Raw genomic sequence first — 23604 nt, forward strand, 5'->3', positions numbered from 1 at the left:
CCTATTAGATAAATACTTTGGCCTAAAAGAAAAACATTTCAAAGTAACCATTGCCACTAGCAAATTAGGACACATTTTATGCCCTTCTTACATAACATTTAGGCTAATAGGTTCTATGATCAGATTGGCTAGGCTCAAATCCCAACTTTCCCATTTATTTGGGTCACAGAAAATTGAAATTCTTTATCGTATTTTAAATTAATCTTCTAAAGTGACTGTGTTTGAATGTGTATGGTTTTAAAGAAGAATGTGATTTCTGTGACTGTAATTTTAAAAAAGATCTTTGCAGATATAGGTATTTATTTAATTGCAGCCAGATCAGGAAATGCATAGAGTTAATTTTCAGAAGGTCTGTGGATAAAATCAATTCAATTTGAAAAACACAGTTTACGATTTTGAGTAAGCCAGTTTTAACAAATGTAGTTTTCTTTAACAAGTATCTTTCATTTCAATGGCATAAGTAAATAGTTCTTTAAACTACTTACACTAACCAAAAAAAAAAAAAAAATCTTTTTCTTTTTTATTAAAAAATTTAGATAGAAACTAAAATTTGTGATAAGCTATTTTGGCTGAGTATTTTGTCTCCTGGAAGCAGTTAGATCAAAAGTATTCTTTTGTTTTGAATCATACAAAAGCTTATATCTTAAAGCCTCAGTTATATTTTCTGGTTAAGCCTAAATGTAAAAGTGAAGAGTTAATAATTTTCTGTTTTCATATTAGCAATGTGACCCTGCACAAGTCATTTAAATTTTTTAACTCATTTCAATCTCTTTTAAAATGGGGATACTAATAGTACTACCATAGGATTGTTGAGAGTATTAGGACAAAAACCTATGTATAGCACTTAGCTCAGTATTTTGCATAAACTAAGTGCTTGATAAAAATTGGTTCTATTTGTTAATAACGCTAGTATAAAAATAGGAATTTAAGGAAAGATACTTGAAATTAAAACAGGTAAAAAAAAATTGAAGAATTAATACAAAAAAATACAACCGAATAAGGAAAATACACCTGAACAATGAAGTATAGTATGGGGAGAAGAAAAACAAATCTGGAGTTACAGTGCAACTAGATCCATTAATTGCATGAAACGAGAAATGTTAACTAACCACAAAAGTTCTTGCTAATTCTAAAATTTAGCATTTCTCAGAAACCATATGGTATGTACCAAATGAGCTATCTGTACACTGTCTAATATATGAGATCAGGATAGGAAAAAAAAATTTGAACTTGCAATTTTATAATTACATTATATCCTACTGAGGTAGGAGTTACTAACAAACTATTTTAGGCAGACAGAGAGGAAAAAATGGGTCCTTGGAAGATTTTTCACATTTCTTGTCTAGCATGAATGTTCCCGCTCTTAGACCTGGCCAGCAAAATGCCAGCTGTTGGAAACTGGGTCCACCCAACATAGCCAGGCTGGCAATCTTTAATATGCAAATGTCAGCCTTTAGAAATTGGATCCACCCAACATGGCAATTCCCACCCTTGTCCTCTTGCCCTTGCCCCAACATGTGCCTGGCAGCATGGCTGCCCCCACATATCTCCACGTGTGGAACACCATGGTGCCCTTCATTTGCATATTAAAAGACCGGAGTGGGAGGGCCAGTTTTTTCATGGGCTATGTGAATAACATGCCTGGTCAAACCAATCCCCTGAACCCTATGCAAATCAAACAATGCCTCCTCCAAACATCAAACGTAGCTGGCTGATATTACCTGAAAGCGGGGTCCCATCTCTCAGCTTTGGAACCCCCCTCCTTCTGTCTCTGTACAGGTAAGCCTCTTCTTTTTTTCTTCCCCCTTCTTTCTTGCCTATTAAACTCCCTGCTCCTTAAAATTACTCCACTTGTGTACGTGTCGTTTTTCTAATTCGATTCGAGATGAAGAACCTGGTGTTCTTCACTAATCAGTGCCTGTCATTTTGGTGCATTGGCCAGGAATATGAGGTACAGCCTTCCTTGGAGTGGTAAGTATGGGAGCAAGCTTACAATCTGTTCTATCATTCCAAGGCACTCTTTGCCTCTATATTAAAATAAATCAGATAAATCAATGGGCGTCATTTGGCCTAGTACATATGCTTAGCGTTGGCTGCCGTACTCAAGTCACGGATGTAAGACTTCCTGGGGGAAGGTGGAGAACCTCCCATTACCGACGGGTATTGGGAATGCTGGCCGTGTTTGAACTAGCTTCTTTTCATGGGGAACCTTACCATGGCGCGAGACTGAGAAGAGTTCTGAGGCAACTGAGAATTTCTGGCCAGGGCACACCCTGGTGTGATTCAAAGACCTCTGGACAGGACACAGCCTCTGACAGCCCATCCTGGGTGTTGGTAGAGAAACTCAACTGTCCTGTTGCAACACTCTTCTTCCTTCTCTATCCGTGGCCTCTTACCCTTTCTCTGCGTGAAATGTGCAAGGATTTTTACAGTCTAGCAACAGAGTTTTCCCGTTTCCCCCCATGGTGAGGTTACTTGCTACCACTTCTCTGGCGAATACATAGCATTTCTAAGCAGACAGCATCACCTCACGGAAGTAAATCAGGCTCTGGACCTCTTCCGGGAACAGGAAGTTTCTGCCTTTAGCAGTTAGGAGTAAAATGTCTTCTAGAGCCAAATTTTAGTCTTGATATTGTCCCACTGGCAGGAAAACGGCCATTCGGTTCCTACATTCCTTTAAGGCACTGATTTTGTCTTCTATTAAGACAGTACTTAATTAGTAAGGGGATTTTAAGTCTGGAAGTTCATTGGAACCATTCTTCCAAGGGTAAATGCTTTAGCATGGGCTATAATAGCAGAATATACAGTTTAATCTAGCATGCCCCCTCCTTTAAAGGGGCCTTGCCCCATTACGTGGTTTTCCTAGAAATCCATTTTTTTGGAAGGCACACAGGCCACACAAGTCTAGGAGGTCAAAGGGAAATAAAAGGCAGAGAACTGATTGCTTGGAGACAGCGTGACTAAGGCCCAAAACTCAGTTCCTCTGGTGCCATGGCTTGGAGGGTCACGCCTGCAGTTATGGGTGGCACATTAAATGGGTGCCGGGAATCCAGGAGCAACAGAGAGAGAATAGTTGGAGGGACGTGCTCTACTGTTTTCATCTCCATCCTGGATCACATACTGAAAGGAAGGAGACTAAAAGCACGCTTTTATTCTCACTTCTCTTTCTAGATGGGTAACAGATTATCTTCAACATGCACTGCCCTAGAGTGCATTTTAAGGCACTGGGACATTTCGACTCTGAAACTTTGAAGAAAAGGTTCCTCGCATTTTACTGCACAAGGGCATGGCCTTCCTACCCTCTTGGGGACAGGCAAACCTGGCCTGGAGGGGGAGCCTCGATTTTAATATTATCCAACAGTTGGAACTTCTCTGCGAACAGGAGGGCAAATGGACTGAGGTCGCCTATGTACAGGCTTTCTCTGCTCTGCAAGACAACCCAGACCTTTACAAGTTCTGTACAATTGACTCAGTTCTTTTAGCAGTAATGATGGGCAAGTTCACAGGGAGTAGTTTCCCCAGAGCTGACACAGGCTTCAGAGGAGCAATCAGAGACAGCTACTGGATGTCTCAACCCTTCCAGTTCCCCTCCAATCCTACCATCAGCTCCAGCTTCTCCAGTATATCCTACTCTCCCCTCTTCACTCTTCCCCCTCCAGGAAATGCCTGATGAGAATGGTGCCATAAGGGTTCAAGTTCCCTTCTCATTGTAGGACCTTAAGCAAATAAAGGGAGACTTAGGTCAATTTTCTGAAGACCCTGATAGGTATATAGAAATTTTCCAAAATGTAACTCAGGAGTTTGCTCTCACATGGAGGGATGTTACGTTGCTGCTAAGTCAAACCCTCACAGCAGCTGCAAAGCAGGCAGTCCTGCAGGTAGCAGAAAAATACGGAGATGAGCAACATGTCTCCTATAGCAGACTAAGGAGAAAAGGAAGATGAGGAAGAGGTGGAAACTTCATTCCCACAAGGAAGGGAAGCAGTTCCAGTAGATAACCCTAATTGGGATCCCAATAACTCAGGAGATGATTGGAAAAGAAAGCACTTTTTAAGGTGTATATTAGAAGGCCTACAGAAGACCAAGGCTAAACCCCTTAGTTACTCTAAACTGTCCATGATAGACCAAAAACCAGATGAGAATCCCACAGCTTTTAGGGAAAACTTAAGAGGAGCACTAATAAAGCACCTCTCTCTATCCCCCGATTCAGTCAAGGGGCAGCTCATCCTGAAGGACAAGGTTATTACACAGGCAGCTCCCGATATTAGAAGAAAGCTACAGAAGCAAGCAATAGGACCAGATAGCACCCTAGAAAACCTCCTGAGAGTAGCCACGTCAGTCTTTCACAATAGGGATTGAGAGGAGGCCCAAGAAAAGGAGAGGAAGTACAACTGAAAAACAGAGGGTCTAGTAGCAGTTTTACAAGCTTGTAAAGTCCAGAATCCCCAAGGTGCATCCACTAGCTGTTTCCAACGTGGTCAGTCAGGGCATTTTAAGAAGGAATGCCTAGAAAGCAAGACAAAGCCACCTTGACCTTGTCCAGCCTGTGGTGGAGACCACTGGAGACAGACCTGCCCCCAGAGGTGGAGGTCATTGGGTTTAGAATTAGTCTCACAGATGGTCCTGGGGCTCAAACCCCCAGCTCCAGCGACTCAGACTGCCATTACAGCACAGGAGCCCTGGGCAATTCTGGAAATTTAAGAAAGGAAAGTAGATCTCCTGGATACTGGGGCAAGTGTCTCTCTCTCCCTTTCTAATCCAGGGCTCCCCTCTTCCCATAGCAGGAGCATAAAGGGGTGTCTCAGGAAAAACTCTAACTCAATATTTTTCTCAACCCCTTAGCTGCGGGTAGGAGAATGTACTATTTACACATGCCTTTCTCATTGTGCCTGAAAGTCCCACCCCTTTATTAGGTAGAGATATTCTAGTTCACATAGGGTCCAGCATCGTTATAACCCCAGGACAAACATTTTGTCTCCCCATGATGGAAGATAGCATTAATCCAGAAGCGTGGGTAATTCAAGGAAGAATAGGTCAAGCTGTAACTGCTAGGCCAGTCCAAATCTATCTTAAGGATCCCACTTCTTTTCCTAACCAGAACTATGTCCCCTAAGGCCAGAGGCTAGGAAAGGGCTAGCAGCCATTATTGATAACCTAAAGATGCAAGGCCTCCTCAAACCTTGTAATAGCCCCTGCAACACCCTAATATTAGGAGTGCAAAAACCCAATGGGTAATGGAGACTAGTTCAGGACCTCTGCCTCATTAGTGAGGCTATAGTTCCAATCCATCCAGTGGTACGGAATCCCTATACCTTGTTAACTCAAATACCTGAGGGAATTAAATGGCTTACAGCCCTAGATTTAAAGGATGCCTTTTTCTGCATACCATTACATCCTGACTCTCAATACCTGTTTGCCTTCGAAGATCCCTCTGGCCAGACCGCCCATTTAGTATGGATTGTGTTGCCTTGGAGATTTCGAGATAGTCCTCATCTGTTTGGACAGGCACTGTCACAAGACCTCTCTGAGTTCTCTCATCCTCAGGTGAGGGTCTTGCAGTATGTGGATGATATTCTGCTCTGTGCCCCAACTGAGGAAGCATCTCAGGAAGGCAGCAAAGCTATTCTTAACTTCTTAGCTAGCAGAGGATATAAGGTTTCAAAACCTAAGGCTCAGCTCTGCAAAACATCAGTAAAGTACCTAAGCTTTGTGCTGTCTGAGGGGGCCAGAGCATTGGGGGAAGAGAGGATTAAGCCTATCTCCTCTTTCCTCCTCCCCAAAACATCCCAGCAACTAAGAGGATTTGGGGTATTACAGGATTCTGTAGGCTATGGATACCTTGGTATAGTGAAATAGCTCATCCATTATATAACCTCATAAAAGAAACTCAGGGAGCTAAAACTCACCTTTTAATCTGGAAACCTGAAGCTCAAAAGGCCTTTGACCAGCTAAAGCAAGCCTTGCTCAAGATGCCAGCTCTCAGCCTTCCTGTAGGGAAGGTCTTCAATCTGTATGTATCAGACAGGAACGGAACGGCCTTCAGAGTTGTAATACAGGCCTGAGGACCAGCTCAATAGCCAGTGGGTTACCTAAGTAAGGAACTTGATTCAGTGGCTAGAGGGTGGCCAGCATACCTCTGAGCCATTGCCTTGGTGGCTATGCTGGTCCCTAAAGCCTCCAAATTAACCCTGAGGAATGATTTAACTGATAATCATCACATAATGTGATAGGACTACTGTACTCTAGAGGAAGCCTCTGGCTAACAGCCAACTCCTTAAATATCAGGCCCTACGGTTAAACGGTTCTCACATCCAATTAAAGACTTGTTCTAGCCTAAATCCAGCCACCTTCCTTCCTGAGGAAACTGGGGAACCTGAGCATAACTGTGAACAAGTGATAGTACAGATCTATGCAAGGAGGGAAGATTTCAAGGAAACTCCCTAGAGAATCCAGACTGGACCCTCTTCACAGATGGGAGCTCTTTTGTAGAACAAGGGATCTACAAGGCAGGATACACAGTAGTCACTCTAAATGACATCACTGAAAGTGTGCCTTGTCTCTAGGCACAAGCGCTTAGTTAGCTGAGCTAATATCTCTTACAAGAGCAATTGAATTAGGCAAAGGAAAGGTAGCTAATATTTACACTAACTCCGAGTATGCTTTCCTAGTTCTCCATGCTCATGAGGCCATTTGGAAGGAAAGGCATTTTCTCACCACCAATGGTTCTCCCATAAAATATCACCAGGAAATTAATAAGTTACTATCCTCAGTTTTCTTTCCACGAGAAATCACAATAATGCATTGTAGGGGACATCAAAAGGGAACAGATGAGGTAGCCGAAGGAAACAGATTAGCTGATCAGGCAGCTCAATCAGTGGGAAGAACGCCTCAAGACATCAACACACTTCAAACCCCTCTAGTCTGGGAAGGCTCCATAAGAGAAATTAAACCTCAGTACTCCCCTGAGGAAGTAGAATGGTCCACTTATTAAGTGTATACATTTCAACCCTCAGGATGGCTACAGTCAGAAGATGGCAAGCTCCACTTGCCAGTCTCTAGCCAATGGAAAGCCCTTAAAGTCCTTCACCAAGCTTTTCACTTGAGAAATATTAAAACGTATCAATGTACCCAGAGATTGTTTTCAGGAGAGGACTTACTAAAAACAATTATGCAAATGGTTAATGCTTGTGAAGTCTGTCTTAAAAATAATCCCCTAAACAGGAGACTCCTTCCTCCTCAAAACCAAAGAATAGGAGGTTATCCAGCAGAAAACTGGCAAATAGACTTCACCCACATGTCAAAGGCAAAGGGCATTCAATACCTGATGGTATGGGTAGACACCTTCACTAACTGGGTAGAGGCATTCCTATGCCATACAGAAAAAGCCTCTGAGGTAAAATAAATAAATAAATAAAATTTTTAAAAAAGTGTTAGTGAATGAAATAACTCCCCTCTTTGGTGTACCTGGGTATCTTCAAGTGACGATGGACACTCATTTAAGACAGCTGCCACACAAGGGGTCTCAAAAGCACTAGGCATAGAATACCATCTCCACTGTGCTTGAAGACCCCAATCCTCAGGAAAGGTAGAGAAAACTAATAATATCATCAAAAGACACCTCAGAAAATTATCCCAAGAAACTCACCTTCCTTGGGTCAGTCGTCTTCCTATGGCCTTGCTAGGAATAAGAAATACCCCCTTCAAAACTAGGTTTTAGCCCTTTTGAGATACAGTATGGATGATCTTTCCTTACCAATGATTTTCCATTAGATCAAGAAACCTCTGAGCTAGTCAAGCCTGTAACTTCTCTGGCTTACTTGCATCAGGAATTAGCACAATTAGCAAGGGCCCAATCCCAGGAAATTGGACTGCCTCTGTTTAACCCAGGAGATTTGATACCAGTGAAGGCTCTCCCTCCCTAAGCTCAAGCTGGGAAGGGCCTTACACTCTTCTTCTTTCAACTCCCTCGGCAATAAAAGTTACAGGAATCAACTCTTGGACTCACACTCAGTCAAAGCCTGGAAAGCTGAGGGAGCAACCCCTGACAACCCAGAGGAACGACCTGAATATTAATGCGAAGAAATAGACCTTAAGCTGAAAATCACAAAAGAGAAGTAACGGAGTAAGAACTACTCATCTTACTCAGCCTCCCCTCTACCTCACGAAATACTTGATGTCGTCTGTACCTCTCCTTTTAAGCCAAATATTAATTACTGCAGAATTTTGCTTAATTACTATCCTTACAGCAGGAATAATGGTTATTAACAGGAAGTAAACATGACTGTTTTACTATCACTAAGTCTGTTAGGATTTTTTATTGGACTTAGTAATACATCACACCTCTTAGCTCCTACAATATCTGCCATGGCCCGTTTCAACAACAAAACTAATTGCTGGAATTGTTGAGTCTGTCCTAAGTGGTTCTCTCAGTTCAATGGCACTGAGGAACCTGACAATGACCCAGAACTCACCGTCTTAGGGTTCCCTTTGTTGGCTTTACCTTTAACCCTTAAAGACATATCAGGCCTAAATGGGACATGGTATGGGAGCATTTTCAACTGGGTGACTAACTCCTCTCAGGAGAAAATTCCACCCCCAGTGCCAAAGAACACTATCCCCAAAGATAAACTTCACACCCCTAGGCTGGGAAAAGTGGACCGAGTAATAGCAAATGCCTCCCTCTGCTTTAAAAGTAACAGAAAAGGACCACACTTGGGAGATCTCAAGTATTGTAACATCACGCTTGTAATTGCTGAAAGTTCAAAGATTTGGGGAGGAGAATGCAACAAGGGTAATCTACAAGAATCAGACGCCCTAGTAGGGGACTTTCAGAATCTAGCCTCTCCCATTGGTTGGAAGTCCCGAAGGGAATGGCATGCTCAGCATTCTCAGCTTCTCTGTTAAAATCCTTTTATCTTTTAACAGTCCCTTGCTCTAAGGGAATATTTTTCAAAGTATGGTCTAATCATTTGCATCAGACTTGATAAATGCTAACCAAAAATGCAGATTTCTAGATCTACCACGAGTACCAAGCTTACTGCATATTTCTTTTTTTTTTTTTTTTTTTTTTTGGAGATAGAGTTTCGCTCGTTACCGAGACTGGAGTGCAATGGCGCGATCTCTGCTCACTGCAACTTCCGCCTCCCAGGTTCAAGCGATTCTCTTGCCTCAGCCTCCCGGGTCGCTGGGATTACAGGCCCACAGCACCACGCTCAGCTAATTTTGTATTTTTAGTAGAGATGGGGTTTCTCCATGTTGGTCAGGCTGGTCTTGAACTCTCCACCTCAGGTGATCCGCCTGCTTCGGTCTCCCAATGCTGGGATTACAGGTGTGAGCCACCGTACCTGGCTGCATATTTCATTCTTAACTAGCATGCAGGTGATGATTGGACATGCAAAAGGACTGAAGTCCTAGGTAGTTGGGTTCAGTTCTTCAGATCCTCATTCCCACTTCATTCTGCTGACAGCCACAGTTATTAAGAGCATTTTAATGCCAAAGAGACCTTAGTATTTTCAATAGCAAGAAAACTAATTTAATTGAAAATAAAACATGACAGTAGAGACAGAAATCTATAGTTCAGAATTTAGTTTTGAATGGAGTAAAATGAAAATGAGATTCTTTCTCTCCACAATGTTCTCGACTGTGCTACAGGTAAGTGTGAAATGACGGTAAAGCAGGGCTGGACTACTGGTTGCCTCATGGATAAATATCAAGTGGATAATGGTGTTGTAAAAGGAAAAATGTGACAGTGACAGGAAAGATAGCACAATACTTTCAACATGACACATTTTCTAAGACTGAGATTAAATATATCTGTTTTCTTCTAGAATTGTGAAGAGTATTTTTAATCTTCGTATTCACGTTCTATTGAATAAAAATTCTCTTTCACTCATATAAGCCTCATGTCTCTATACTCAGCCAAGATAGTGAACAAAAGCTTAAATTATGGATCACGATAGGTTGCAACTTGGCTTCAGCTCTTCCACTTAAAATCTCATGAAGTTGGGCTTTTCACTTCCACCATTCTAGTTCTAATTTTTCTATGTAAGTAAAATATGGTCACCTATTATTTCCTAGCATCACAGTGAGAACTCAAAGAGATAAAAGCAGCGACCATACTGACTGGTCATTGTATGCACTCTGTCACTCTTAGCTGCCCTCTCCTACCTGTGTATAGCATCTTGCAAAAAGATGGCAGTGAGAGCCATTCTGTGGCCTTAATCTTTACCTTTATCAAAACCTATGTTCTTAACTAGATTGCAAAAGGTAAATTGAGATAATGGGTTTTTTTTTTTTATCCCTGTAAGGATGTGGAATATGTCGCAGATAAATGCAAAATGACACCAAAGTTTTGCCTATTGATAGCCTCCCAAGTGGATAATGGTGCGATCTCCTTACCTTGTGCTGTATATTCCAGCATCACCATTAGAACTTAGGCTGAATGTTTTAATAGAGGAACTGAAATCTCATTTGGATTCTTTCTAAGCTTCAGTATATAAAAATGCATTAAGAAATGTTTTGAATTTAGGCCATACTATTACACTACTCAATTTCAAACTCAATCTGGTAGTAATCGTTTATAATGTATGCCATAATTCTCACACTTGATAGCTGGAAATAATAGTTTTTCCTTGCACTAAAATAAAGAGAAAAACAGTTTTTTAAAAAAGTATTTGTGATCCAAGAACTCTGGGTCTTGGCTAGAAGTTATAAGAAGATATAAGACGTCTGGAAAAGTGGATTACACTAATTTAATTTTGCAACCTTCTATCAAAACCTATTATCTGCTTATTATACATTTCCATTATTTCTGCAAGCAGTGCTAACAAACACAAAGAAGAGGAGACAGTAGTCCCTTCTCCAACTTAGAAACAAGGAGTCCTTACTCCACTGCTTTATGGTATCAATGCTACCAGCTTTGCTTAAAAAAAAGATCTCAATTTAAATGTACATATGTTATTGACTTCTATCCATTTACCAACTCCATTCTTCTCTAACACTTTCCCTCAAGTTCTGGAATATTGTTACATAGAGCTTTCATGTTAGCCCTTTGTTTCTCATCAGTCTTTTTTTTTTTTTTTTTTTTTTGAGATGAGGTCTTACTCTGTCACCAAGGCTGGAGGTTAGGGGTGCAATCACATCTCACTGCAGCCCCAAACTCCTGGGCACAAGTGATCCTCCCCTCCCCAGTCTTCCAGTTGGCTACAGGCACACACCACCATGCCTGGTTTATTTTTATTTTTGATTTTTTGATAGAGACAAGGTCTTGCTACGTCAGCCAGTCTTGCCTCAAACTCCAGGGCTCAAGTGTTCTCCTGCCTCAGCCTCTCAAGTTGCTGGAATTACAGGCATGAGCCACAAGGCCTGGCACATCAGCCTTTTCTTAAATACAATCTTCTGCCCAAATGCCCGTACCATTATCTCTTTACACTGATGCCAGCTAAAATAATGTTTTAAAAATAGCAAGGTGAGTATCATTAACTAAAGTTAAACATATTCTTCTCACTTTTTGTGCTCTTCTAGTATCTGGGGGAGATATTAAAGCTTGTCAGTTTTCTTTCTTATTTGCCATAAAAGTCATAATTCAGTTAATTAATTCAACCTGAAATCATTATGAAACAAACAACGTATTTTTGACCAGCTACTGTAATGCATAAGAATAACTCTAGCATATTTTATTGTTTCCATAGTAATCCTCCATTCAGAAAGCAGTTAACATAGCAGGTCTGAGGCTACTAACCTTTTGAAGTTTCTGCTAGCAAGGTTGGCTCTTGGCTGGCTCTTGGCTTGGCTTCTAAAACTTACTCTAATTGATAAGGTTGGGTACCTACAGAGTTTGTAAATACAATATGATTTATGGTGAACAACTGCTAGAAGTATGGGATTTTAGTAGTGTCTAAGCAGAGAAAGCCTATGTGACCAGTCTCAAATGGGCAGAAGCATCACACACTGTTGCTGCTAGAGGGACAATGTGATTTGTGTGGCCACTCACCACAGATCACAGATCACAGGAGGAGTGTAGGAGGTGAATGTGTGTTTATTCACACTCCCTCCTGTATTTTTCCTTTATTTACCTAGCCTAGGATGCTTGCTGTGTTGTGATAAATCTTAGATATGAGTATGGCCCTATGCCGAGTCCCATGAGACCTTCTAGCAAATTTCTGAACATGTGGATAGTGTTATGGATTGCCAAAAGTGTTTCCTTATCAGATCAAATACAAATTAGTAATTATACAAATTAGTATAAAGTAAAACAAGAAAATTTGTCTGTTCCAATCTCTCAAGACAGAATAGGTCTTTTTTTTTTCTCTTTGCCCGTAATACGTTACTCCCCCGCTTAAAAACGTGTGATTATGACCCACTGCACTTAAGACTCAAATTCCTCAGAACGCCTACCAATTCCTTGCCCAACCTCATCTCAGTTGACTTGTAGTCTTGCTCCCTGGGCTTCTGCCATGTTCCCCACCCCAGAGGAGAGTCATGCATTATATCCACCCACCAAATAGGCCTTCTCTCCTCCATTCTTCCAACGCCATCCCAAATCTGTCTTTCTGCTCTGCCACAGGTCCCATAATTCACTGAATTTAAAGCACAATTTAAAAAGGTGGCGATTTGTTGTTAAAATTAATTTCCCCATCTAAATGTGCTTTCCTCATAATTATTTATGAGCAACAGGATATCTAAAACTAGGTATAGCTGGAAATCCCTTTATAGACCACCACAGTTGGTATGTCTGCTGAAAGATCGGCTTTCATCATTTGTATCAGTTAAGGGGTGTTGACTGCAAATACAAAACACCTGACTAGCCATGGCTTAAACCATAAGGATAATATAACTTACCGAACACAAACTCAGGTATGCTCAAAAGCTCTGCAGTATTAAGCCACTGAATTGGTGTTCCTGCATTTCTCTTAGCCTTTTCCTTTTAGTTGTAATTTGGCAACGACACTCCAGACATCACACAACCTTATTCACTTAGAAAGCAAGGGGTAGGTGATGTGTTGCTGGTAAAATAGCTTCTTCTTCACATGGCTGGCTTTCTCTTTTACCAGGGAGCAGAATCTTTCCCACAAGAGAATAGTTCTCTTCTTCTTACGATGTGTTGCCCGGAATAAGTCAATGTGCCCTCCCCTAGACCAATCACTGGCAAAAATAAATAGATAAAGATCAACTCACAAGACTGGCTTAAATCAATCACAACTAGCCCACAATGGCTGGATGAAGAGCCTGAACATGTTGCTTGTGGCTGAAAAAGTAGGAATTAGGTTAGGAGGGAAAAAGGGAGCTTGGCTTGTGAGTAGACCAATGCTTTGGGCACTATATAATGAATCAAAATAATAAGGAGCACTGATTTAAACACAGATTCTTGAGCCCAGCCTCCAGAGTTTCTGCTTCAGGGGGTCTGAGATGGGACTTGAGAATCCACCTTTCTCACAACACACCAGGTAATGCTGCAGCTGTTGCTCCTGCTGCTAAGGGAACTCCACTTTGAGAACTACTGGGAAAGATAAACATCAGCCTCTGTCACACAACTTCACAGGTGCCAGGTGAAGTCAAGAGTTATTAGTGGCTTATTTACAGGCATAGGTAAGGATTAGTGTTTATCTCATATGCAGATGTATTTTCATAATGGCCTCACCTACAGCTGTAGGCAAGGGTTAGTAAGGGCCTGTCATTCAGAGTGGGATTATGCACTGAATCAAAGCAAGTTATCATAGTTTTAAATATTATTTATTATGTGATTCATCATGTCAAATATATAGGAAAACTGTAAAATAACACTTTTTTTGTGTAGCAAAAATTAACTCCTGAAGCCAAAATATTGGCCAGTCCAACAAGAAAGTGAAAACTTAAACAGAACAATAATGAATTCAGAAATTGAATCAGTAACAAAACAACAATAACAACAAAAATGTACCTACCAACCAAAAAAATTACCTGAACCAGATAGATTCACAGCTGAATTCTTCCAGGTGTACAAAGAAGAATTGGTACCAATTCTACTGAAACTATTTCAAAAAGTTGAGGAGGAGGGACTTCTCCCTAACTCATTTTAAAAAACCAGCATCATCATGGTACCAAATCTGGCAGAAACATAATGAAAAAGAAAACTTCAGGCCAATATCCCTGATGAACATACCAAGAAAAAATCCTCAACAAAATACTACCAAACTGTATTCACTGGCACATCAAAAAGTTAATTCATCACTACCAAGTAGGCTTGATTCCTGGGGTGCAAGGTTAATTCAACATATACAAATTAATAAATGTGATTCACCACATAAAGAGAATTAAAAACAAAAGCCATATGATCATCTCAATAGACACAGAAGAAGCATTCAGTAAAATCCAACATCCCTTCATGACAAAAACCCTCAACAAACTAGGCATCAAATGAACACACCTCAAAATAATAAGAGCCATCTATCTCAAACCCACAGCCAGTATTTTACTAAATGGGCAATACCTGGAAGCATTCCTCTTGAGAAGTGGAACAGGCGAAGGATGCCCTCTTCCACCACTCCTATTCAACATAGTACTGGAAGTCCTAGCCAGAGCAATTAGACAAAGGAAAGAAATGAAAGGCATCTAAACAGGATAAAAGAAAGTCAGAATATCTCTCTGTGTGTACAATATGATTCTACACCTAGAAAGCCCTGAGACCCCACCAAAAGACCCCTAGAACTGATAAATGACTTCAGTTAAATTTCAGGATACAAAACCATTTTTTATACACCTAATCACATTCTAGCTGAAAGCCAAATCAAGAACATAATCCCATTTGTAATAGCCACAAAAAGAATGAAATAACTAGGGATACATCTAACCAAGGAGGTGAAAGACTTCTACAAAGAGATCCACAAAATGGCCAAGTGCAGGGCCTCACATCTGTAATCCCAGAACTTTGGGATGCCGAGGTGGTGGGTGGATCACCTGAGATCAGGGGTTCAAGACCAGCCTGGCAAACATGGTGAAATCCCATCTCTACTAAAAATACAAAAACTAGCCAAGCGTCCTGGTGCACATCTGTAATCCCAGCTACTAAGGAGGTTGAGGCACAAGAATCGCTTGAACCTAGGAGGTGGAGGTTGCAGTGAGCCAAGATTGCACCACTGCACTTCAGCCTGGGTAACAGAGTGAGATTCTGTCTCAAAAAGAAAAAAGAAAACAAAAAGAGTACTGAAAGAAATCATAGATGAAACAAATAAATGGAAAAATACCCCATGCTGATGGATTGGAGGAATCAATATTGTTAATATGACCATACTGCCCAAATCAGTTTACAGACTTAAGACTATTCCAATCTAACTACCGATGTCACAAAACTATTTTTGTGACATTTTTCACAGAATTAGAAAACACTATTCTAAAATTCACATAGAACCAAAATAGAGCCCGAATAGTCAAAGTAATCTTAAGCAAAAAGGACAAAGCCACAGGCATTACATTGCCCAACATCAAATATGCCACAAAGCTACAGTAGCCAGAACACCATGATATTGGTATAAAAACAAACACATAGACCAGAGGAACAGCATAGAGAAATCAGAAGTAAAGTCATGTGCCCACAATCACCTGATCTTCAACAAAAATAAGCAATAGGGAAAACACACCCTATTCAAAAAATGATGCTGGAATAATTGTCTAAACATATACAGAAGAATGAAACTGGACCCCCAACTATCACCATATACAAAAATTAACTCAAGGTAGATTACAGACTCTAATGTGAGATCTAAAACTATGGAAGCCCTAGAATAAAACCTGGAAACACCCTTCTCAATATTGGCCTTGACGAAAAAATGTATGGCTAAGTCCTCAAAAGCAATTGCAACAAACATAGAAATTGATAGGTGGGACCTAATGAAATTAAAAAGCTTGTGCACAGCAAAAGAAACTATCAACAGAGTAAACAGACAACCTAAAGATGGGAGAAAATATTTACAAATTATGCCTCCAACAAAGGTCTAATATCCAGAATCTATAAGGAACTTAAACAATTCAACAAGTGAAAAACAATTAACTTCATTAAAAAGTAGGCAACGGACATGAACAGACACTTCTCCAAAGAAGACATACAAGCAGCCAACACATAAAACAAAAGCTCAGCAAGGTGCAATGGCTCACGCCTGTAATCCCAGCACTTTGGGAGGCTGAGGCAGGTGGATCATGAGGTCTAGAGTGGATCACCTGCGGGCAGGAGTTCAAGACCACCCTGGCTAACATGGTGAAACCCCGTCTCTATTAAAAATACAAAAAGTAGCTGGACATGGTGGCATGTGCCTGTAGTCCCAGCTACTTGGGAGGCTTAGGCAGGAGAATCGCTTGAACCCAGGAGGTGGAGGTTGCAGTGAGCCAAGATTGCACCACTGCACTGCAGTCTGGCAACAGAGCGAGACTCCGTCTCAAAAAAAAGAAATGCTCATCGTCAGTAACCAGAGAAATGCAATTCAAAACCACAATGAGATACCATTTCACAACATTCACAATGGCTTTTATTAAAAAGTAAAAAAATAACAGATGTTGGCGTGGCTGCAGGAAAAAGGGGGAACTGATACACTGTCAGTGGGAAAGTAAATTAGTCCAGCCACTGTGGACAGCAGTTTAAAGATTTCTCAGAAAACTAAGAGTTCAACTCCTATTCAGCCCAGCAACCCCATTACTGGGTATATACCCAAAGGAAAATACGTGGTTCTACCAAAAAGACATATGTAACCATATGTTCATTGCAGCACTATTCACAATAGCAAAACTATGGAGTCAACCCAGGTGCCTAACATTGATGGATTAAATAAAGAAACTATGGTTCATATACATTATGGAGTAATATGCAGTCATTAAAAAAGAACAAAAACATGTCCTTTGTAGCAACATGGATGCAGCTGGAGGCCATTATCCTAAACAAACTAATACAGAATCAGAAAAACAAATACGGCTTGTCGTCACTCATAAGTGAGAACTAACCATTGAGTATACATGGACATAAAGATGGAAACGATAGATTCTGGGGATTATTAGAGGAGGGACAGAAAGAGTAGGGCAAGGACTGAAGAAACCTATTAGGCACTATGCTGGCTACCTGGGTCATGGTTTCAATCACACCTCATACCTCAGCATCATGCAATGTACCTTCATAACAAACTTGCATATGTACCCCCAGATTCTAAAATAAGAGCTGAGAAAAAAGAACATTCTAAATAATGTACATTATTTTAATAAATTTAAATGCAGTATAACAGGATATTTTTCTCTAAACTTCTAAATATGTAAAATGGGAATGATAATGCTTTATATTGTCTGAAAACATACATACTGGGGAACAGAATTTTTGTATGAATTTACAATGTCAAACCAATTAGAAGGCTAGAAAATCAGTCTGGTGTGTACATTTTAAGGAGTAGAGTTTAGGAAAATTGAGAGATCATATCTATGAGGCTAAACCGAGAGGTTAATCCAACCAGGTATGCCTGACCTGCTGGCTTTTGGTTACTTGCCTCTCGTTTTGTTTTGTTCTGTTTTTTTCCAAGAAGTTGAAGACTGCAGTAGCTGAAGGTTGTGCTGCCGAACCTTGAAACTTAATCTTCACTGGCTACTTTATAGATAACATTCATAGGTCACTATGATAATGGTTGTTTCAGGTGTTTTTCAGGAACTTGGGCCAGTTCCTGTCCATTTTAAACGGGTGGAGACCACTGACCCTTCAGCTGACCTGCACAAATGCCTGACAGGTGGCATTTTTATGTGGGAGGGCCAAAAACACCCTCAGATCATGCTAATGCTTCCATTTTCTATACATACGTTCTATGAGACGCCATGAACTCCAGCTGTGCTTGCATAAAATGAACCTGTTACTTGATGTTTCCCCACCACCAACTACTGTTCCCTATGCCTTAGACCACCCCACTTCCCTAATCCATAAATTCTACAAGCCTCACCTATTCTCCTCCCTTCTATATTGGTGCCCTTGCAAATACATCTTTTCTCTTTCACAAAACCCATGTCACAGTGATTGAGTTATTACATGCAGGCGGAGCAGACCTGCACCTAGCCAGTAACAAGTCTACTGAATATATGCATAGAGAAAGATTTGAATAAAATACGTGGAATAAGTTTTTGATTATAATAGGCGTATATGATGGTGGTGGTTATCATATTATTAAAGAGTGCCTAATTATACCATATGCTATCAGTATACTCTTGTTTATCATCTACTATGTATCTAGTGTTGAAATAATGTCTTTATGTGTATGTGGACAGTATATAGAAGCAACAAGGTTTACCCAGGTGAAATCTCTATGTGAAAAACAAAGGTACAAGAAAATAGACATTTAAATGGCCATAGACCCAAGTACTGTAAGAATATGTATGTGTGGAAGAATATGTATGTAGATGAGAAAGAGTCCCCAGAGAAAAGCTGGTCTGCCTCAGTTAGGCTGGGTGATTTAGAATGAAAGAGAATGGGGCGGGTGGGGGGGATTCCAAAATAGGATAATAGAAAGGGGTAAAAATTTAAAAACTGAAAGAAAAAAAAAAAAACAAAAACCGATTCCAGAGGAAGAAACCACTTTCTCTGAATAATAATAAAATCTGGCTGATTCTAGGGTGAGAATTTTAAGTAATCAAGAGCACATTGGCTTTTGAACCCATTGTTTTAATGAACCTGGTAAATAATAAACGTGATTAAACACACCTCAGAGGAAAACTTATTCAACTAAACATTTTCATAGAATATATTTCTGAGGTTAAAATTTTAAGATTAAGGAGCTATTGAGTGTAAAAATAAATTCTATATAAAATAGACAAATGCTTCTCTGTGCCATAAGGAATTATCTTACAAACACACATCATATTTTACATGTGTGAAGAACCAAGAAGGCCCATCTGTGCTGCAGTTATTATTTAACCGTCTAGAAAGAACTCGAGCTTTGTGAGTCCTATATTTGGATAAACACTTCTGATCCCTGTATAACTGGCTGCTCTTTTGCCATGGACACTTTTATCTTCCTCTTTGTAAGTCCTATATTTTTGTTAATTTTTACTAGCACTTCCTACACATCGCCTGTGTTCTTTACTTAGGAAATTTGGGCTAATACCATAAAATAAGTTTAAATCTTCTTTCAAAGATACAGAATTCTTGGGAGAGTGAGAGTGGAGAGCGAGGCTTTCTCTTTTTATTTTATGCACCTCTGTATTGTTTGAAACTTTTAACAAGCATTTATTGTTTTTTGAAACATTTTTAAACAAATAACTTTTACAGTGGTAGAATATACACAACATATAATTTATCATTTTAACCGCTTTAAGTAAACAATTCAGTGGCCTTAAGGTACATTCACATTGTTGTGTAACTGTCATCACTATCCATCTCCGGAATTGTTTCATCATCCCAAACTAAAACTCTACATCCATTAAACAACTTCCCACTCTACTCTTTCCACAACCACTGACGACCATTATTTCACTTTCTTTCTCTATAAATTTGACTACTGTAGGTACCACATAGTGAAATGATACAGTATTTGACTTTCTATGAGTGGCTTATTTTACTCAACATAATATCCTCAAGGTTTATCTATACTGTATATTATATCAGGATTTATTTTCAAGGCTGAATAATATTCCATTGTATGTATATTTTATCCCTTCATCTATCAATGGGCACTTGGGTAGCTTCCATTTTTTGGCCATTGTAAACAATTTTGCTATGAACATAAGTGTGCAAATATCTATTCATATCTCTGCTTTCAGTTCACCTGAGTATATGTCCAGAAGTGTAATTGCTAGATCATATGTAAATTCTTAGCATAAGTTTTAAGAAAAGTGCCGTAGTTTTTCTCATACCAGCTGCACCATTTCACATTCTCACTAGTGCACAAGAATTTCATTTTCTCTACATCATTGCCAATGCTTACTTTCTGTTTGTTTGACTGTAGCCTCACATCCTAATGAAAGTGAGGCAGTATCTTATTATAGTTTTGATTTGCATTTTCCCAATGATTAGTGATGTTGAGCATCTTTTGTGTATTTATTGGTCATTTGTATATCATCTAGGCAATATGTCTATTTAAGTCATTTGCTGGTTTTTTTAATAGGATCTTTTGTTTTGTTACTGAGTTTTAGGAGTTTTCTATATGTCCTGGATATTAATATCACCTCAGACATGTGATTTGCAAATATTTTTCACATTCTGTGAGTTGCCTTTTTACTGTGTTATAGTGTTCTTTAATGCACAAAGTGTATTATTATTGAAGAAGTTCAATTTTCTATTTTTTATTTTATTGCTTGTACTTTTGGTATAATACTCAATAAATCGTTTCCAAATCCAATGTCATGAAGTTTTCCCCCTTTGTTTCCTTCTAGGAGTTTTATAGTACTGGTTCTTACATTTAGATCTCTGACCCACTTTGAGTTAATTTTTGCATATGGTATTGGTAAAGGTTCAAATTAACTTTTTTGTACATGGATATTCTGTTTTCCTGCACTATTTGTTGAAAAGACTTCTCCTTTTGACAATGAATGGTTCTGGCACCCTTGTCAAAAATAATTTGACCACGTACATGAGAATTTATCTCCAGACTCTATTCCACTAGTCTACATGTCTGTTTTTATTCCAATACCACACTGTTTTGATTATTATAGCTTCATAGTAAATTTCGGAATCATGAAGTTGAAGTCCTCTACTTTGTTCTCTTTTGAAATTGTTTTGGAAAATAATTGCCCATAAGGAAGGACTTCTTTCATTTTATTTGTTTTCTATATACCTTAGGCATTTGGGGCCATCAATTTTCTGCATTAGTGTTTTGTGTTTAGTTGATTTTATATAATGAAACTTTCCAAATTCCCTTCATATTTCCTTTTTTTCCTGAATTCTGTAGCTATTTTCTTCATGGTTACCATGGGGATTACATTTAATATCCTAAAGTTATAACCCTCTTATTTGAATTTATACCAGCTTGATTTCAATTGCAAACAAACACTCGGCTCCTACAGAGCTCCCTCTCTGTTCCCTTTCAGTTATGGCCATCACAGAAATCTATCTGTGTGCATTATATACCCAAAACTTCAATAAATTTTTGTCTCTTAAATCATGTGGAGAACAAAAATATGGAGTTACAAACCAAAATTACAATGATACAACAACTTCAGTTTGCTCTAATGATTATGCTGAGGATTAAATCTACAAACATCATTTATAAACACTTTGATTTAGAGACTATGGTATGGCTACTTATATTAACAATTAAATACGCAACGGCAGCTGAAGCTTATAGGTAATTATACATTTAATTATTTTTTCATTTGAAATTACATGCTTACTATAAATAAAATAATTGTTAAGATAGACACATGGTCTCATGCTATCACCCAGGCTGGAGTGCAGTGGCACAGCATTAGCTCACTGCAGCTTCAAACTTTTGAGCTCAAGCAATACTCTTAACTAAGCCTCCCAAGTAGTGGGACCACAGGTTTGCATCATGGCACCCAGCTATTTTTTTTAGCTGTTTTGGGTTTTTTTTTTTTCTTTGCATGTGTGTCTGTAGAAACAGTCTCATTGTGTTTCCCAGGCTGGTCTCGAACTCTGGGACTTGTGCAGTCCTCCTGCTTCAGCCTCCCAGATTGCTGGTATAATAGATGTGAGCCACTGCACCCAGCCTAAAATAAAATTGTGTTTAGAAAATTTCCTCAGAAAATATTTCCATACAAGTAATGATTCAGTTAAATCATTCTTTTAAGGTAAATCAATACACATGAGTTTTAAATCACTTCTCACAGGGTGGTTGATTTTCCTCTTTACACTTCAGTAGAAACATTTAAGCCCTGCAAAATGTTCTCAGTTCTAAGATCTATGTCTTCAATATGTTTTGAGATCTATGAGCAGATTATAGGAAATGTATTAAATAAAAGACACTATAAAAACAAAACACCGAATACATATCACATTAGAGCCAGAGTTCAGAAGGACAGTTCTGCTCTAAATGAATATGTTTCCACCTAACTGTTATAGCAAGCAGTTCTCTTCTATCAGTCTCCAGTTTTAATTACTTGCACCTGTTGAAGGCCAATTCATTTCAGTTTCTGTCTGCAGTAGACTTCAAAACATAGGACAATATCGGTAACTTAAGTTGTTTTTATAAAATTTATGTTTAAAAGATGCTTATTTAGACAGTTTTTATTTCAGAAAACTATCTGGCTTACGATCAAGTACATAGCTGAGTGCTAATTTTAAGTTCCGGCTTTCCTTATATAAGTGTAATTGGAAAAGAGAACTAGGTAATAAAAATGCTTATCTAGGAAGAAAGTATTGTTTCCCAAAGAGAAATACAAACAGAGATAATTCTATCATTTAATAAATATGTAAAATTAAAACGCAGCTGCCAAAGTCAAATACAGTCATTTCTTGACATCCATGGGAAATTGGTTCCAGGACCCCCGTGTATATCAAAATTCATGGATGCTCAAGTCACTGATATAAAATGGCATAGTCCATAATGGTATCCTAGGTTTTCTACTAGGTTTTTTATAGTTTGAAGTCTTACATTTAAATCTGTAATCCATCTTGAGTTCATTTTTGCATAGGGTGAAAGGTAGGATCCAGTTTCATTCCTCTGCATATGAATAGACAGTTATCCCAGCACCATTTATTTAACTGAGTGTCCCCTTTTTACTGATTATTTTTTTCATGTTTACTGATGATGAAATAGTTGCAGGTGTGTGGCTCTATTTCTAGTTTCTTTATTCTGTTCCATTGATCTTTGTGTCTGATTTTGTACCAGACCATTGTGTTCTGGTTATAGTAGCTTTGTAGTATAGTTTCAAGCTGTGTAATGTGATGCTTCTGACTTTGTTCTTTTTGCTTAGCACTGCTTTGGCTACTTGAGCTCTTTTTTGATTCCACATGAGTTTTAGAATAGTTTTTTTTTTTTTTTCCTAATTCTGTGGACCATGACATCAGCGGTTTGCTAGGAATAGTATTGAATCTGTACACTGCTTTAGGCAGCATGGTCATATTAACAATATTGATTATCTCAATCCATGAGCATGGGATGTTTTCCCATTTATTTATGTCATCTATGATTTTTTTTCAGTAGTGCTATGTAGTTCTTCTTGTTGAGATCTTTTACCTCCTTGGTTAGCTGTATCCCTAGGTATATCACTCTTTTTGTAGCTATTGTAAATGGGATTGCATTCTTGATTTGGCTCTCAGCTTGAACATTATTAGTGTATAGAGATGCTACTGAGTAATTTGAACGATGACTTTACTGAAGTCATTTATCAGTTCTAGGAGTCTTTTGGCAATGTCTCTAGGGTTTTCTAGGTATAAAATTATATTGTCTGTGAAGAGAAATAATTTAACTACTTCTTTTCCTATTTGGATATTTTTTATTTCTTTCCCTTTCCTGATTACTCTGGCTAGGACTTCCAATTCTAAGAGCAGTGAGAGAGGGCATCCTTCTCTTCTTCCTGTTCTCAATGGGAATGCCTCCAAATTTTGCCCAATCAGCATGATATTGGCTATGGCTTTGTCATAGTTGGCTCCTATTATTTTGAGATATGTTCCTTCAATGCCTAGTTTGTTGAACGTTTTTATGATGGACAGAAATT

The sequence above is a fragment of the Mandrillus leucophaeus genome, unplaced genomic scaffold (genome assembly GCF_000951045.1).
Source record: "Mandrillus leucophaeus isolate KB7577 unplaced genomic scaffold, Mleu.le_1.0 Scaffold277, whole genome shotgun sequence".
NCBI classification, from domain to species: Eukaryota; Metazoa; Chordata; class Mammalia; order Primates; family Cercopithecidae; genus Mandrillus; species Mandrillus leucophaeus.